Genomic DNA, 16,342 nt, shown 5'->3' with positions numbered 1-16,342 from the left:
TCGTAAATTTAAAGTACGTACTCGTAATACGTATAGAGACGTTTTGTTGGCGAGAAACGACGGGATGTTTCCATTTAAATTATATTAATACGCGCCGGTTTAATGCCGTGGCTTAATAAGCTTTTTGCTGAATCAATTTACTGGAGTTTACTTCATGGCTCTACAATATGGTGGGTATAATACGCGACAGGTCGAGATGGCGATCAGCGTGGGAACGCCTTGCACTCCTGCACAGCCTCCGCGCTAACCGGATGTGGATTAGCGCGGGTGACGTGTGAGTGTGCTGGGCGTCCCCTCGCCTCATACCCCGATTGCCATCTCGACCTGTCGCATAATATTGTGGCGTTTAATACCTTCGTTCAGTGCAAGACTCCATTTGCAAAGCATCCGATATTTAAAATAAATGTTTAAGTAAAATTAAAAACCAGTCAAGTGCGAGCTGGACTCGCACACGAAAGGTTCCGTGCCATCGTACAAACAATATTTGATTGCAGCCAAACGCTGATCTATAAATTAAAAAAAAAACACTTTCTTTTTTGTGGTGTAACGACAAATTCAAAGTTTTCGGATTTTTCCTTTACTTGTGCTATAAGACCTGCCTACCCGCCTTTCGTGATTCTAGGTTAATGGGAAGTACCCTAAATGTTTTGATTTCCTTGACGGGTCTTGACAGACTCGACAGACAATCAGACAACGAACTGATCCTATCAGGATTCCTTTTTGTCTGGAAATATGGAACCCTAAAAACCAGTGCAATGCAGTTATATAGATATTGCCTGCAATTTCCAAGAAGCCTGGCTGATAACTGTTTTTATCCTATATTATAAAACTAACATATTCTACATAATATCTAGGTAGTACCAGTGGCGTGCACGGGGTTTGAAGCCAGGGTAGGCATTAGTTAGGTAGGAACCTGTTTACTGGCTGGTCATAATGTAAAATTTGCATTAAGCTATTACAACTGGGGTAAGCAGTGCATTTATGCCTCTATGACTTGCACGCCCTTGGGTAGTACCTACTTTGTCAAAACTTTACTTTTTTAATATATGCCACTCCCAAGGGGGTTAAAAGGTATAACAACCCTTTTAGGAGTAGGCAGAGGCGGAACCTACTGTCAAAATCTCAAGTTTCAATAACCCAGCGCGGCGGTTATACAGCCTGGACAAGACTTTTTATATGTAGATATAGCAAGTCTTCTGCCTATAGGTAGATATTCAGTTCTAAATTAAATGATTATAGGTAGTTCAAAAGAATAATTAATTTAAAAATAATTCAGTCGTCTCTTGATTAAACAAGATAGGTACAATAGAAGGTAAGTAGTATAATTAAAATTATACCGTTCATAAAAAAGGCTAATAATAATCTTTTAATAGTTAAATGTTTGCATTGATGCCTAGGCAATTCTAATTTGTTACCAATAAATAAAACAATAAATTCTTTTCAATTTGAAAGTGGATATCGATTTTAAAATTAAATATAAACAAAAAAAGATTAATCATAATCAACCGGGGATTATATTAAGAACGAATCATCGTTTTACGGTCAACGAAATCCCGACCGAGAATTCCGGCCAAATTAAAACTAATTTATGTTGATTGAATTCATAATAGAAAACTATCAACACACTATTCGAGCGGTACTTATGATATATTGATATTGAATCGATTGTCGTTAATCGATTGTTGGATTCGAATGCAAAACGATCGTAGGTATACCTAGGTATAATGTTATAATTTTATATAACTTTTGTAACGGCTAGTAAATTAGCTACCTACTTATTTATATTTATTAATTTTAGACTTAAATATCATAAGATCGTAGAAACTCATTTTGTATGCATTATACAGATGTTCTACTTTATTTTCACAACTTCTAATTTTTAAACGTATTCTAAACAAATAATGCTGGCTGATAACATTATTGCAAACATTTGTCATAAAACCCCATCTCTTATTTCGAAGACAATCCAAAATAGACTGTATATCACAGTTTTGAAAACTTTTATTATTGAACTTGTTGTAAATCGTTCCATTTTTAAATTTATAGGGGTAAAGGCTTTCCATTAGCGGGCACGCGCGCGAGTCGACACACGAATGACATTTAAAAGGTACACGATTTGAATCCGTTTGAAATTGGAACGTCTCGGCGGACAATATAAATGGCGTCTAGACTTTCTGTCGATAACACAACTCAATATATCGTAAGTTCAATTTGCGGTGAATAATATTAATATAAACAGAGCTATGAATCATTCTTGTTTGCCTAATCTTTCTACATACATTAGAGTTGGTCCATTTTACAGGTAGCATATGAAAAAAAACAAGTGAAAACTTTTTGAAATCATGTAACTGTAGTATTAGTATTACATGATTTTAAAATCATACCGTACCTACCGTATGGTAGGTACATTTTATCAAACGTCGTTAGTACGCGAGATTCTGACATACTGGACTGTGACGTCACATCATAATGATGTAGGTACTTTTTTTAGTTTGATCGATAATTTAAAATGGTAATTACACTTAAAACTAACAAAGGATGTGGATTTCATGTATTTTGGAATACTGAGAAATAATTTATTTTTGATGTAGTCAAATACCCAATTGTGCCAACATATTATTACTCATGCGTCAAGTTACGATGGACGGTCAATATTTAGGATTTCAGTATTTACGAAATCGCCTCAACAAACCCAGTCGTACCTAATCAAAGTTAAAGTAGAAAGGCACGTGTTCTATAATAAAGAAGGATCGCTGCATCACAGCCAATCATCAACAGAACACGCCAGAGCAAAGCAAACAATACGATAGTCAAATGCGGTTTAGCCAGTGATCGGTAATGGCTGCGGTCGTACGGAAGTCGCGTGCGATCACAACTGATCGTGCAATCATAATCGTAACGAGGCGACTGGGGTAGAGCTACAAAAACAATAGAAATACCAACTTTTAACTTACCACAGCCAGAACACGCCAGAATACGATACGATACGATATACAAATACGATATACAATACTAGAGTCAAATGCGGCTTAGCCAGGCTAATGGATACGGTCGTACGGTAGTCACGTGGGATCGCATCTGATCGTACAATCATAATCGCAACGAGGCATAGACAGACTTGCATAGAGCTACAGAAACAATTGAAATACCCAACCATTTACTAACAATCACAGTCAGAACAAAACAAACAGTATATGATAGTCTAATATAAATCATACCTAATTAAGTATAAGTATAAAGCATATTTTCAATTTCCAGTGACAATATCGTGCGTCGTAATACCTGGCTATTAAGAAAATTCCTCATCATGATCAACCTATTACCGGTCAACTACTGAGCAGGGGTTTCCTCAGAGTGAGAAGGGTTGCCTTTAATCAATTTATTTTTTAGAACTGGGTAGGTATGTCACATTTCTTCCTTTTTAAAACGGATAAAAGTATAGGTACAAGTTTCATATTATACATTATAGTACATAAGATACATTACATTTTTCCATTTGTCACTTCTACAACATTCTTAGGCTCATGAAAATCAATAGGGCAGCGATAAAACCGCAATCGGGTATTCTGTTTGTCTAACCATCCGAGACAATTATGGCTGGAGCTTGATCATTGTGAAGAAAGTAAGCTTAGAAAGAGATTAGAAATGAGCGTTTATATAATCTGTTACGAATTTACAAACTATATTAGAAGTAAGGCTAATTTTAAATAATGATTTCCTATCAGTTTTTATATCCATCACAATTTGAGATAACAAATAAGTACACCTATACTTAAGTCTCACACACGACACATTTTTGAGCATTATTTATTAGGTACTAGGTTCGTCCTGGATTTGGTGGAGTGGAATTTTGTAAGATCGGTGAGGGGGCAAAATTTCTAAAATCCTGAAACACGGACATCTTTAGTTTAGTTTTTGATTTTCTTGCTGGTTCTTCTCGGTAGGAAAGGCATTCCAAACCAGTGGTAGATGCATTTGACGATTCAAAAGTATCTACTTGTAAAAATTTAATTGAATAAAAAAATATTTTTATTTTATTTATTTAATCGATAATTTAAAATGTTTATTACTTACTAGATGATGCCCGCGACTTCGTCCGCGTGGATTTAGGTTTTAAAAATCCCGTAGGCACTCTTTGATTTTCCGGGATAAAAAGTAGCCTATGTCCTTCCCCGGGATGCAAGCTATCTCTATTTCAAATTTCGTCAAAATCGGTTAAACGAATGGGCCGTGAAAGGCTAGCAGACAGAACAGACACACTTTCGCATTTATAATATTAGTATATAATAATAGTAGTATGGATTACACTTAAAACTAACAAAAAAACGTGGAATTTACGTATTTTGGAAGACCCATATTTAATAATCACTGGGAAATAATTTATTTCTGACATAGGCAAATACGTCCCGTATTACAATTAGACCACCCTCAGGAACTCAGACCAAGCTCCTTGTTTCTTGCAATAAGTTTACATGTTATGCCGCTAACCTTTTACAGGCTTTGCATAATAATTGCAATAGGAAGGTACCTACTTGGTTACACAGTAAAGGATTAGCTAAGCTAAAACTGTTTGTGGCGGAGTGCTCGTTAGCAGCGAACTGCGGTTACAGTGAACCGTAATCACAGTCATTAACCGACCTCGCTGCGAGGTTGCGGGTTCGGGTTCTGTGACTCTCAAATCATATGCCAATATTTTACTATCACTATCCATATTGAGGAGCGCCATAATGAGGAGATCCGTAGAAGAACTAGAATAACCGACATAGCTCAACGGGTTGCGAAGCTGAAGTGGCAATGGGCAGGGCACGTAGTTCGTAAAACCGATAGACGTTGGGGTCCCAAGGTGCTGGAATGGCGATCTCGCACCGGAAGACGCAGTGTTGAAAGACCCCCCACTAGGTGGACGGACCACATCAGACAAGTCGCAAGGAGCCGCTGGATTCGGAAGACTTCCGTGTGGAAGTCCCTACAAGGGACCTTTGTCCAGCAGTGGACGTCTATCGGTTAATGATGATTATGATGACTATCCATACTATTATAATCCGGTATTTGACCACTAGTCAAATCGTATCTTTTTACAAACGTCAAAATACACGCACTAGCTTGGTATGCAAGTTTCTATGAAATACTGGCATGTGACGTCACATTGATTTGACGTGCCTTTTTTTAGATTAATCGATAGGTAATTTAAAATGGTAATTACGTATTTTGGAAGACACTCTATTTAATAATCACTGAGAAAAAATTTATTTTTGACATAGGCAAATATTGCGAAAGTATGTTTGTTTGTATTGGTTTGTCTTTCAATCTATTATACATAATATTGGATTTTAATTGGATGTATAATTAAAGACCTAGAGAGTGTAATTTAAGCTACTGTCCCGTGGGATTAAGAACCTATGTCCACGCGGAGTACCTATGTAAGTCGCGGGTACATCTAAGTAGTTGGTATATTATGATAAACCAAGACATTTTAGATACGTACTAACGGGTACCGGGTTAGCGCGGGGGCTTCCCGGGTGTGCGGGGCGTTCCCTCCCCGATTCTCTCGACCTGTCGAGGACTATACTTTATTTTCGGTTGTTAATTATTCAACACACATCACAAAACTTATTAACCCAATCTAGCCAAAACATGTCCTTCCGATTCGAATCTCCGTTAATTGTTTAAAACAAATAACCATTATAAAAGCAATTAACGCGGACTACGTCATTACACGGCAACATGGCTACCGGCGGATCGGGATTCGAGTCGCCGCCGCGCGCCGGCCTGTTAGAGTAATTACAAAATTTAATATGCCTACTCAACCTCCTTGTTTCGCAAATCATCGTTGCTCATTAATTCCGACATTGTAATGGCGGAAACTAAAGTGTTTTGCGAAAATTTTGGCCCATAGAGGCAGAATTTTGTAAAACTATGGAGTAGTATTAGAAATCACGTCATTTATTGCCAGACGACCAGTATGTATTGTCACTAGGTCGACGGACGACATCAGACAAGTCGCAGGGAGCCGCTGGATGCAGGCGGCGCAAGACCGTGGCGTGTGGAAGTCCCTACAAGAGACCTATGTCCAGCAGTGGACGTCTATTGGTTGATAATGATGATGATTGTTAGACACTAAGGTTGAGATCTATAGAGCGCACTTTGACTCTGCTCAGACTTAAGATTGAGTTAAAACACAGACAGACAGATTTATGTGAAAGATAGAGCTCTGTCTCGTTTTAACTCTATCTTAAGTCTAAACTAAGTCAGAGTACGCTCTATAGATCTCACCCTTTAGTGTCGTGGGAAACCCCGCCAGACACCCTTATAAACGTTAATAATTTATTAAACTTTCATGGTGTCTGGCAGGCGGTTGCCACCATACTAAGTGTCTGGCAATGCATGACATGATTTTTAATACTATTCTGAAGAAAAAAAAATACTATACTTTGACGTAAGATTTTTTACACCTTTATTACCTGTTATCTCTCAAAGCCACCATGATCCAAACAAACATTTAAACAAATGTTCCTCCCAGTGTTGAGGACAATACGCAGATAAACTTTTAGCTTTTATTAATCAAGGAAAGTCTGGCACTCGCTGGCTCTCTCTGAAAATGTTTTTATTAGTATCCAAGTGTCAATTTTTTTAGTAAGTAAGAACATTAAAAATCATTAACTTTAAAAAGTTTGTTTTACTTTTAACTTATTTTTTGAACCACTTACGTGTGTGACTGTCCAAGTGGTACCCGTAGCGATGTAAATTGAATTAGTGGGCGTGTACACGGCGCGTTGCGGCGACTGCAATGTACGCAACGTAGTCTCTACCTAGTTACCTACCCGTTTTTTTTTTAATAAAGAATATTAGCCATGTTAAATGACTAATATTCCACTTTCCTCTCCAACTAAGCGTCAGGCTTGTGCTAGGAGTAGGTACGACAATAGTGCAACGGCGGGGTTTGAACCGGCGACCTTTCGATTTTCAGTTCACTCCTTTACCGGTTGGGCTATTGAGGCTCGTTTGTTATACTAATAGGTAGGTACCATAGTCCCTATACAGCTAAATGGAGACGACGAAACCAGACTTCATTAGCGTTTACAGTTTAAATCAACGCTATAGGCACCTATCGTGTGGAATTCGTAGGTATGGTCGTTTGCTAGATATAAGAAGAGCTGCCGTCAAAGCCATTGGCGTGCACAGGGGTTAAGTACAGATAACTAATTTTAGAGCAAATTTTTTGTATGTAAGTGTATACCTACCTCAGAAAATCTGAGCATGTATCTTATACCTACTCAGTACCTTATATTATAAATTAGTAGATGTATGTATGTGACTTCTTCCACGTAAATTAAGGTTATGTAAAAATTCCGTGGGAACTGTTTGATTTTCCGTGAATTTTCCGGGTTATGTCACTCTCCAAATAATCTGCATACATCTTGCTGCCTGCATGCAAAAAGTCACGTCAATCCGTTGCTCTATTACGGCATGAAAGGAGAAGCCAACAAACAAACACACTTTCGCATTTTATAACATAATATAAAATGCGAAAGTATGTCTGTTTGTTGGTTTATCTTTACTCCACCTACACATATGTAGGTAGAGTAGGTAATGAGTATAATAATAAATTATCAATATTGTTAAAGTCGATTAAATAAAATACTTAACTAAACCCGAGAGCTGGCAGCTACCATGGTCAGAGAATTAGTTTGGCCATCCAAAGTGGTATGCTGGCAGCATCTTGGGTACAATGCCTCGCTGCGAAGCCTCAATAGCTCAACTGGTAAAGGAGTGGACTGAAAACCGGAAGGTCGACGGTGCAAACCCAGCCCGTTGCACTATTGTCGTACTTACTCCTAGCACAAGCCTGACGCTTAGTTAGAGAGGAAAGGGGAATATTAGTCATTTAACATGGCTAATATTCTTCTTTAAAAAAAAAAAAAGAAGAATACTGCGGTGGTCTTTTTGAGGTTTTAGATTAGATTTAATTTATTTTAGTTTAGTTTTAATGTTGCTTTTTTTACTTTAATTTAGATATTAAAAAATGTTTCTTTGTATACCTACCGTTGGCTTCCTATTAAATAAATATTAAATTAAAATAAAAAATAACTAAAACAATATTTTATTTGATTTTGTTTTTTTCCTATGAGTAACAGTTGATCTAGGTAAGTTACAGTTAAAATGTTTTTCCTGCTGTTATATAAATTTAACTTCATTCTGTCATGGGGTTTCAGTAAAAAATATGGAAAACGTGATTTAATACCTAGTTCCGGCTTCTAAAAATTAAACTACGAGTAAGTAAATTGCGACAAATGGACCTCAATAAAAACGATTTCTTTCTTTGGATTGTTTTTACTACAAGTCAGTGACTTCGAGTCAATAATTATTTAACAGAAGTTCGTGACTTTGGTCTTTGTTAGTCCGAAATAATATTTTTTTATATCGGCGAATCATATTATTATATTATTTTATAGCAAAGTATGTATATTAGAAAAGAAAGCTGAAGCTTGATAGCCTAGTGGTTATACGACCTCTGCCCCCTGATCGGAAGTCGGGGACATGTAGGTACCTCTAACTTTTCAGAGTTTAAAGGTATTAATTATCTCTTGATATAACGATGAAGGAAAACATCGTGATGAAACCTGCGTGCCTGAGAGTTCTTCATAATGTTCTCAAAGGTGTGTGAAGTCTGCCAATCCGCACTTGGCCAGCCTGGTAAACCATTTTCACTCTAACAGGAAACCCGTGCTCTGTAGTGAGGCGGCGATGGGTTGATCGGGACCGGACCCGAAGAAATGCTTAGGCTTAGTATCCAAAATATGATATTAAAAAATATATTTTTCTCATAAAATGAAGCATGTGATTTAAAATATTTCTGTAATTATGTTCTAGGTGGGCGGAGTAAAAGAATTTTGAAAAAGTAGATTTGTTAGTGGTTTTACTTCGTCTATTTTATTTAAGTCGCTTGTCCAAATACAGGTATAGTTCTTGCAATTCACGAAGGCTTGTGAACTTTACTTGTGGTAACGTCGCTCGTTTACATGGTCATTGCGTAAGTGTGCGTGCATGTCGGACCAATCAGTCGCGAGCAAGCACTGTCAAACGTACACATTTAGTACAATGAACCAAAAGCTTAATTTGCTATAATCCGCTGAAAAAGGTCGAATCTGTATTGTATGATGCAACATGCAGCATGCGAAATGCACCGCCCGCCCTCCCACTGCTAACCATGCAGGAAAAAGCAGTCACGGGGCAAGCAATTCGCATCACCACCACGCAGCACCACACAAATCCCAAAACACACTCGACGCACGTTTCGCCACGACACCGGAGCATCTTCAAGAGTCGTCGAGTATGTTTTGGGATATGTATGGTACTGCGTGGTGGTGGTGCGTATTGCTTGCCTGGTGACTGCTTTTTCCTGCATGGTTAGCAGTGGGAGGGCGGGCGGTGCATTTCGCATGGTGCATGTTGCATCATACAGATTCGACCTGTTTCAGCAGATTAAGTATAGCAAATTAAGTTTTTGGTTCATTGAATATCATGGACTTCCGCAAAGTAACGCCTGCTTCTATACAACACACATTTAGTGTACCTTACGTAGGTATACCGATATGACTTAAACACAAGCATGAGTCAGTGGCCTTCGTGAAATGCAAGAACTATATTACAGGTTTCATAATATTGTAGACAGTTAACTAATTCAAATAACCAGGCGTGTATCAAGAGGCATGTACCTATATTGAAACAGAAAACCACTCGTCATCGCTTACATTTATTGAACTCGTGTCGGCTCAAAGACGCCGGTCTTGCCTTCCGTTGTTTGTTATAAAGATTGGCCCTCAAGTATTGTATTGGTAAATAGATTAGACCTTTGTAAGCGATATGCCGACGACTGGCTTGGTGTGAGTGTCTGTATAAAGAAGGTATATAAAAAAGGAAAACTGATTGGCTGCTGCCTGTACGCTATTGATTACAGCTTACCACGTGCTAGCTATGATAGCTGAAAATGCGGCGATACGAAAATGTATGTGGTTGGTAGGTTTTTGTCGAAAACTGCAAGTTTTCCATGGACGGAATTACAGGTATCAGTACCCTTATTATAAATGAGAAAGTGGGTTTGTTTGTTGGTTTGTCCTTCAATCACGTCGCAACGGTGCAACGGATTGACGTAATTTTTTGATGACGTTGCATGGGTATACATAAAGACCTGGAGAGAGTGACATAGGCTACTACTTTTTATCCCGGAAAATCAAAGAGTTCCTACGGGATTTTTAAAAAGCCTAATAATTCCACGCGGATGAAGTCACGCGCATCAGCTAGTTACTAATAAAACTGGAAAAATTAAGGAAATATATTTTTCCGAGAATTTAATGTAAGCCAATTTAGGTCCTACTGTAATGAGTGTACGAGAAAAGCACTTGCTTCGATAATTAGTATTCAAAAAAGAGCTAAACTGTTATTCGCAAAAGCGATCGAAAGTCGATATTGCAATCTGTGTTGGTGACGCCCCGCACACCCACACAGCTCCCACGCTAACCTGGTGCGGGATAACACGGGTGACGTGCGGGTGTGCGGGGCGTCCTGCCGCCTCATTCCCAGATTGCCATCTCGACCTGTCGCGTACTATACGTTTGTTTGGAGCGCGCTACAAATGAACCCCTCTTAATTTCACGGTGAGACGAATATCGGACGCAACGCGCAAGTCACTCGGCCGCAATCAGCCTCTTTGTTTCAAAGGACCCGCCTTGGCGCCGACCACTAATACATTTACTTACTGACATTCATACAAATGCAATTATATAAGTAGGTAGGTAAGTCTTTTTTGACTTGCTGACCGGCTACAAAAAAGAACCGAATTCGACAAGTAATAAAAAAATATACCTAGGTACTTAGGTATTAGCTTACCTTTCTGTTATCTTATCAGTCGAACTCCATAAATACATTTTGATTGAACAAAAACCGGCCAAGTGCGAGTCAGGCTCGCGCACCGAGGGTTCCGTAGTACAGTCGCATTTTTTCGACATTTTGTAAATCAAAAACTATAATTTATAAAAATAAATGAAAATCTGTTTTAGAATCCACAGGTGAAGCCTTTTCATATGATACCCCACTTGATAATTCAAAATACTAATTATTAGTTCATGACCACAATTTAATTTTTTTTGTGTGATGTAACCACAAATTCACGGTTTTCAGATTTTTCCCCGAATGTCTGCTATAAGACCTACCTACCTGCTAAATTTCATGATTCTATGTCAACGGGAAGTACCCTGTAGGTTTCTTGACAGACAGACAGACAGACAGGAAAGACAGACAGACAACAAAGTGACCCTATAAGGGTTCTGTTATTCCTTTTGAGGTACGGAACCCTAAAAATGAAGTAAGTAAACTGTAGGTGGCAGGTGCTGCAGAATTAATCTAATTTTCTTCATCCAAATTGGCTTTCAAGCTAAGTTTTCTATGCGTGATCAAATTGGGTAAATAGGTAAGTCATTTTCAGCGTAGTTTCATGAAATATTTTGAGGCTTTTTCAGGCGTGTAAAATGTTAATAAGTCATGATCAAAATTAAATCTTAAACAACCAAAAAAAATTCTCATTTACTTTATTATATTATTAGGTATAGGTATGTAAGTAATTTATTATTAGGTAAAATAAAAGGTTAAAATTTATGTTTAAATAGTTTTTTCAGTGATTCAGTCACGTTTCTGGTCAATGAAATCACGGTGACACGCAATTAAGGCAGAGTCACGCTTCGTAATGGACTTTTCCATTAAATAAGTAAATAAAATTGCGTGTTTTTGATAATGCTTAACCAAATTGAAGTAGGTATTATTTTTTTACTTCCTCCTATAGACATAAGGGTAATCTGGACGTAGCTTTCGCAAATTACGTGCATGTATACATAGACAGAGATAATATACCTATTAACAAGTACTTGTTAATATGTTATTATCTCTGACATAGGATCCTATTCGGACTGCCATGTCAACTAACGTATTTAAGTTTATATGTGATACTTACTAAATGAATAAACATGCATTAGCTTAAGACGTTCTAGTAATGGCTTGTTAAAAATCACGCTTGAAACCTAAGCTTGAAACACTCGAAGCGCTTGAATATTATATCGGATTCTTATGGGCTTCTTTTGAGTTACTTTTTGTGGACCTGCTTTATACCTATTAGTCATGTGTCACCTCTATCACTTTCCTCAAATCTGTGCTCCCACCAATCGAATACCAGGTAAAGACTATATCCAAATAAACTCTCCGTGTCTAATTTTCGTAACGAATTTTTTCATCGCGTTCGTCGCCAGCCCACGTTCTCCAAGAGGCCTGTTAATTTCTAACTATAGGACAAAAACTTACTTTTTACTCACTAAAGAACTAAACAGACAGAAGGCGTCACAGCAGCGATGCGTGATAGTGAACTGCGGTCTTTGAGGAAATGTACCTACTTACCGCTTACATAATACTTACAGGACTGCAATGGTCACCACTCACCACAGTTCACGACAGTTGGGCAACTTCTGACAAAAGGTTGAGGCTTCGACGTCACTGGCAGGCGTTAAACGTTAGTGGATTTGACGCAAGAACCCCTTAAGTAGTTTTAGTAGGTACCCCGTAATTTTTCTTTGATTTTACGTCACGCCTAATATTCGACATAATATCGTCGATTCAGTAAGGCGATTTCATACAACCTGCATCAATCATTATTACAATCTCAATTGTTGTGATTGGCTGAATTTGTGCTATTCTTGTTGTAACAATGCATTGTAGCCAATAGTGAGCGAGCGTCAACCAATCAGGGATGATTGCGATCGTGACATTGTAGCTGTCATTCTACCGCAATTGCGCAGCAGGATCAAACTGCGAATTCCCTCACTCTAGTTCACTCTGACGTCATACTGGAAGCGCACCTACGCGTGTTCAGTGATCGGCAATCGTTATAGTTCCTCTGAATATAGTCGCATTTCGAAGCGCAGAATGCAAATTTCAGGTAACAGCGGGACATAGACCCTTTCGCGCGCTAAGGTACTATTCACGTTCTAATCTTAAACGGCGCGAAACAACCACTCTGTATAGAAGTCTGTTCTTTCGCAACGCTCATAGGCTTTCCCGTCGCGATTCACACGCGAGTGAAGAGCGGACTTAATAGGTAGGACAAGGAACTATAATATTATGAAACACTTCATACAAAAGCGTGTGTCGGCGTTCCGCGACTGTAGAACTTGGTTCCTGCACGCGCTTCGCCGGCGAACACTTTCATACAGTTAGTTCCTCGTCTTAGAGTATTAGGTACAACTAGGAGCCACGTGGGACGCGATTCCGACGCGCGTTGTGTGTGCTTCAATCTTTAGTACGTGACAATTGATACAACTAAAGTAATAAATTAAAAAATTAATATGTATTAGTTTTTGCATTTCGAGAAACTCGGCAAATTCTAGATTGCTACAGTTTTTATTGATACTCTGATTTATTACTTGTTCCACCGAATTAATGTGGTTTTTATATAATAAAGCACTTAGGTAGATACGCTTAACAACTTCTCCGATTTCCGGTTTCATTTTCCTGATACCAAAGTATACTTATTTTTAATTCGAAATCACTTCATGCAATTTATTTTAAACAATTTCTTTAGTAAAGGATTTTCTAAATTAATTCCTACATATGTAACATAATATTATCAATAGGCCTGAAAACTACAATAATGGCCTGTTTTTATACGTAAACATAACTTTAGTAGGTATAGGTATATAATACCTGCATTTACGCTGCAAACCACCAAAGGGGCCGAAAAAGTGACCATTACCACACAAGCGACAACATTATGAGTCTCAATATTACCAATCGAATTCCTACACATTTCATTAGGCCCTTAGAGATCGAGTTTTTTGAGGGCCGAGCCATAAATCCTAACATTTTCTATAACCTCCACACTTTTTGTCTCTGATAATGAGTGCATTACCATACAAATAGAATCCACGGCCCTCTCAAGGAAACTGATTACAATCATGGAACTGTTGTAATGGAAAAATATGCGGTTCGTCCAAAAGTACGCAAAAATGAAAAAAAAAGTAGATGATGTTGTCAATGCAATTTTTCGTGTGTTAAATCAAAATTTTTTGTTAGAGCTGTGACAATGTTGTAGTGGGTCAATAAATAACATAAATCAATTTATTAAGTTGCTTCGAATACATGATTGATATCATAAGTACCTACTTACCTACTTTTAACATAATATTACTTTCAAATTTTCATAAGTAGGTATAATATATTACGAAAAAACTTAAAAAGGCCATTTAGGTTATTATTAGTTTAGTACATTCTCTTTTCCATTATTAAGAGCGAATAGTAAAGGGAGATGGACAAAAATTGTATGGAGTCGTGCCCCAGAATATCTGCCATTTAATAGTAAAAATCTTCTATTTTAAGTTCAAGTAGACAACGTAAGCTAAGTTTGTGAAAGTTACCTTACATAGCGACTGCGTTCGATATCCAACGACTCTATCGCAATCAATTTCCGTGATAGGGCCTAAGTTTTGGTCTCAGTTATAATTGAGGCAGGCGCCCCGCTGGCTTGCTTTCTTTGTGATCAGGCCGAACAGCAACTGCGATATACCTACCTAATATTTAAGTATGCGGACGATTGCTTTACAAATATTGGTCGACCGTCGATGGGTTCTTGCATGTACGCCTTGATTTGTTCATTAACTGGAGGAAATTGGTTATAAGTGCGCAATGTCTTTGTCAAGTGCGAATGAAGTTGGCGAGTGGCCAAACCAGTATTTGAACCAATGCAATCATTTGTTACAGGCTATACTAGGTTGCTCGATTTTCTTCCTTTTTATATCAACATGAACTGTAAAGAGCTTTAGAAAGAGATGTTTTCTTCTTTATTCCGTTACAAGTTAACACTTGACTGCGAACTGGTGGTAAGTGATGATCAGTCTACGCTGGAAATTTTATTAAAGAATATGTTTTATTAAACCCATACTTATCTACTATCTGCTCATGTACCCATACCCCTTATCGATTGCTACGCGATATCGTACTTACAGGGATTTCTACTCGGTGTTCTTACATATTATACCTGCGACTTTAACGACTTTTGCCGGCAGGGTGGTAGGTAGTGAGATACCTAACTAGCCACGGCTGAAGACTCCTACCCAAACAGACCAGAGACAATTTTGAAATAATAGATAAATTCTCAAATTGCCCCTGCCTGCAAACATTCTTATTGTTAATACCTACGACCTTAGGTAGGACCACCTCATTTAATGGTTAGATAGATAGAAGCAAAATAAAGAAAGAAACAGGATCACAGGTTATACCTACCCTGTGCTGGTCACTTCCAATAAACTGCCTGCAAAGACGAATCATCATCATCATTAGAGCCTCAACAGCACAACCGGTAAAGGTGTGGACTGAAAACAGAAAGGTCGACGGCTCAAACCCCGCCCGTTGCACTATTGTCGTACCTACTAGCACAAGCCTGACGCTTAGTTGCAGAGGAAAGGGGAATATTAGTCATTTAACATGGCTAATATTCTTTTTTTTAACATGATTAACCCCTCGCCGGCTCACTACAGAGCACGGGTCTCCTCTCAGAGTGAGAAGGATTTGGCCAAAGTCTACCACGCTGGCAGTGGCGTGCACAGGGTTTGAAGCCAGGGTAGGCATTAGTTAAGTAGGAACCTGTTCACTGGCAGGTCTTAATGAAAAATATGCATTGAGCTTACAACTGGGGTAAGCAGTGCATTTATGCCTCTATGACCTGCACGCTACTGCACGCTGGCCATGTGCGGATTGGTAGACTTCACACACCTTTGAGAACATTATGGAGAACTCTCATGCATGCACTCTCACGGAGGCATGCAGGTTTCCTCACGATATTTCCCTTCACTATTAAAGTAAGTGATATTTAATTAATTAAAACGCACATAACTCCGAAAAGTTAGAGGTGCGTGCCCGGGATCAAACCCCCGACCTCCGATTTGAAGGCGGACATCGTATCACATCAAAGAGGAATAGGCACAACTAATGAATGATTAATTTTCAGTCAGCTTAATATTCAAAGCTTGCGAGTAGGTACAAAGAACATGTCTCCTGTCATCGTAGCAGATGGCTCAACAGATGGATGGATGGCAATAAATAATGTTGTACAGGATACGATTTTTTGTTTGAACCCATCATTTTTAAGTATGCTATAGGCAAATGTAAGTAGGTAGGTACCAATATATACGGTTTTCTCTCTTTGAATATTTTTAGTTAGTAATTAATTTAATAAGAAGTCGTTAGAGGCTAGACTTTATTCCGCGAACCGCGACACGCTCGAAAGGCTAGCCTCTAGGCTTCTCGG

Source organism: Maniola hyperantus, chromosome 1 (genome assembly GCF_902806685.2).
Source record: "Maniola hyperantus chromosome 1, iAphHyp1.2, whole genome shotgun sequence".
NCBI classification, from domain to species: domain Eukaryota; kingdom Metazoa; phylum Arthropoda; class Insecta; order Lepidoptera; family Nymphalidae; genus Maniola; species Maniola hyperantus.
The sequence above is the reverse complement of the archived record's forward strand: the minus strand, read 5'-3'. Positions refer to the sequence as shown.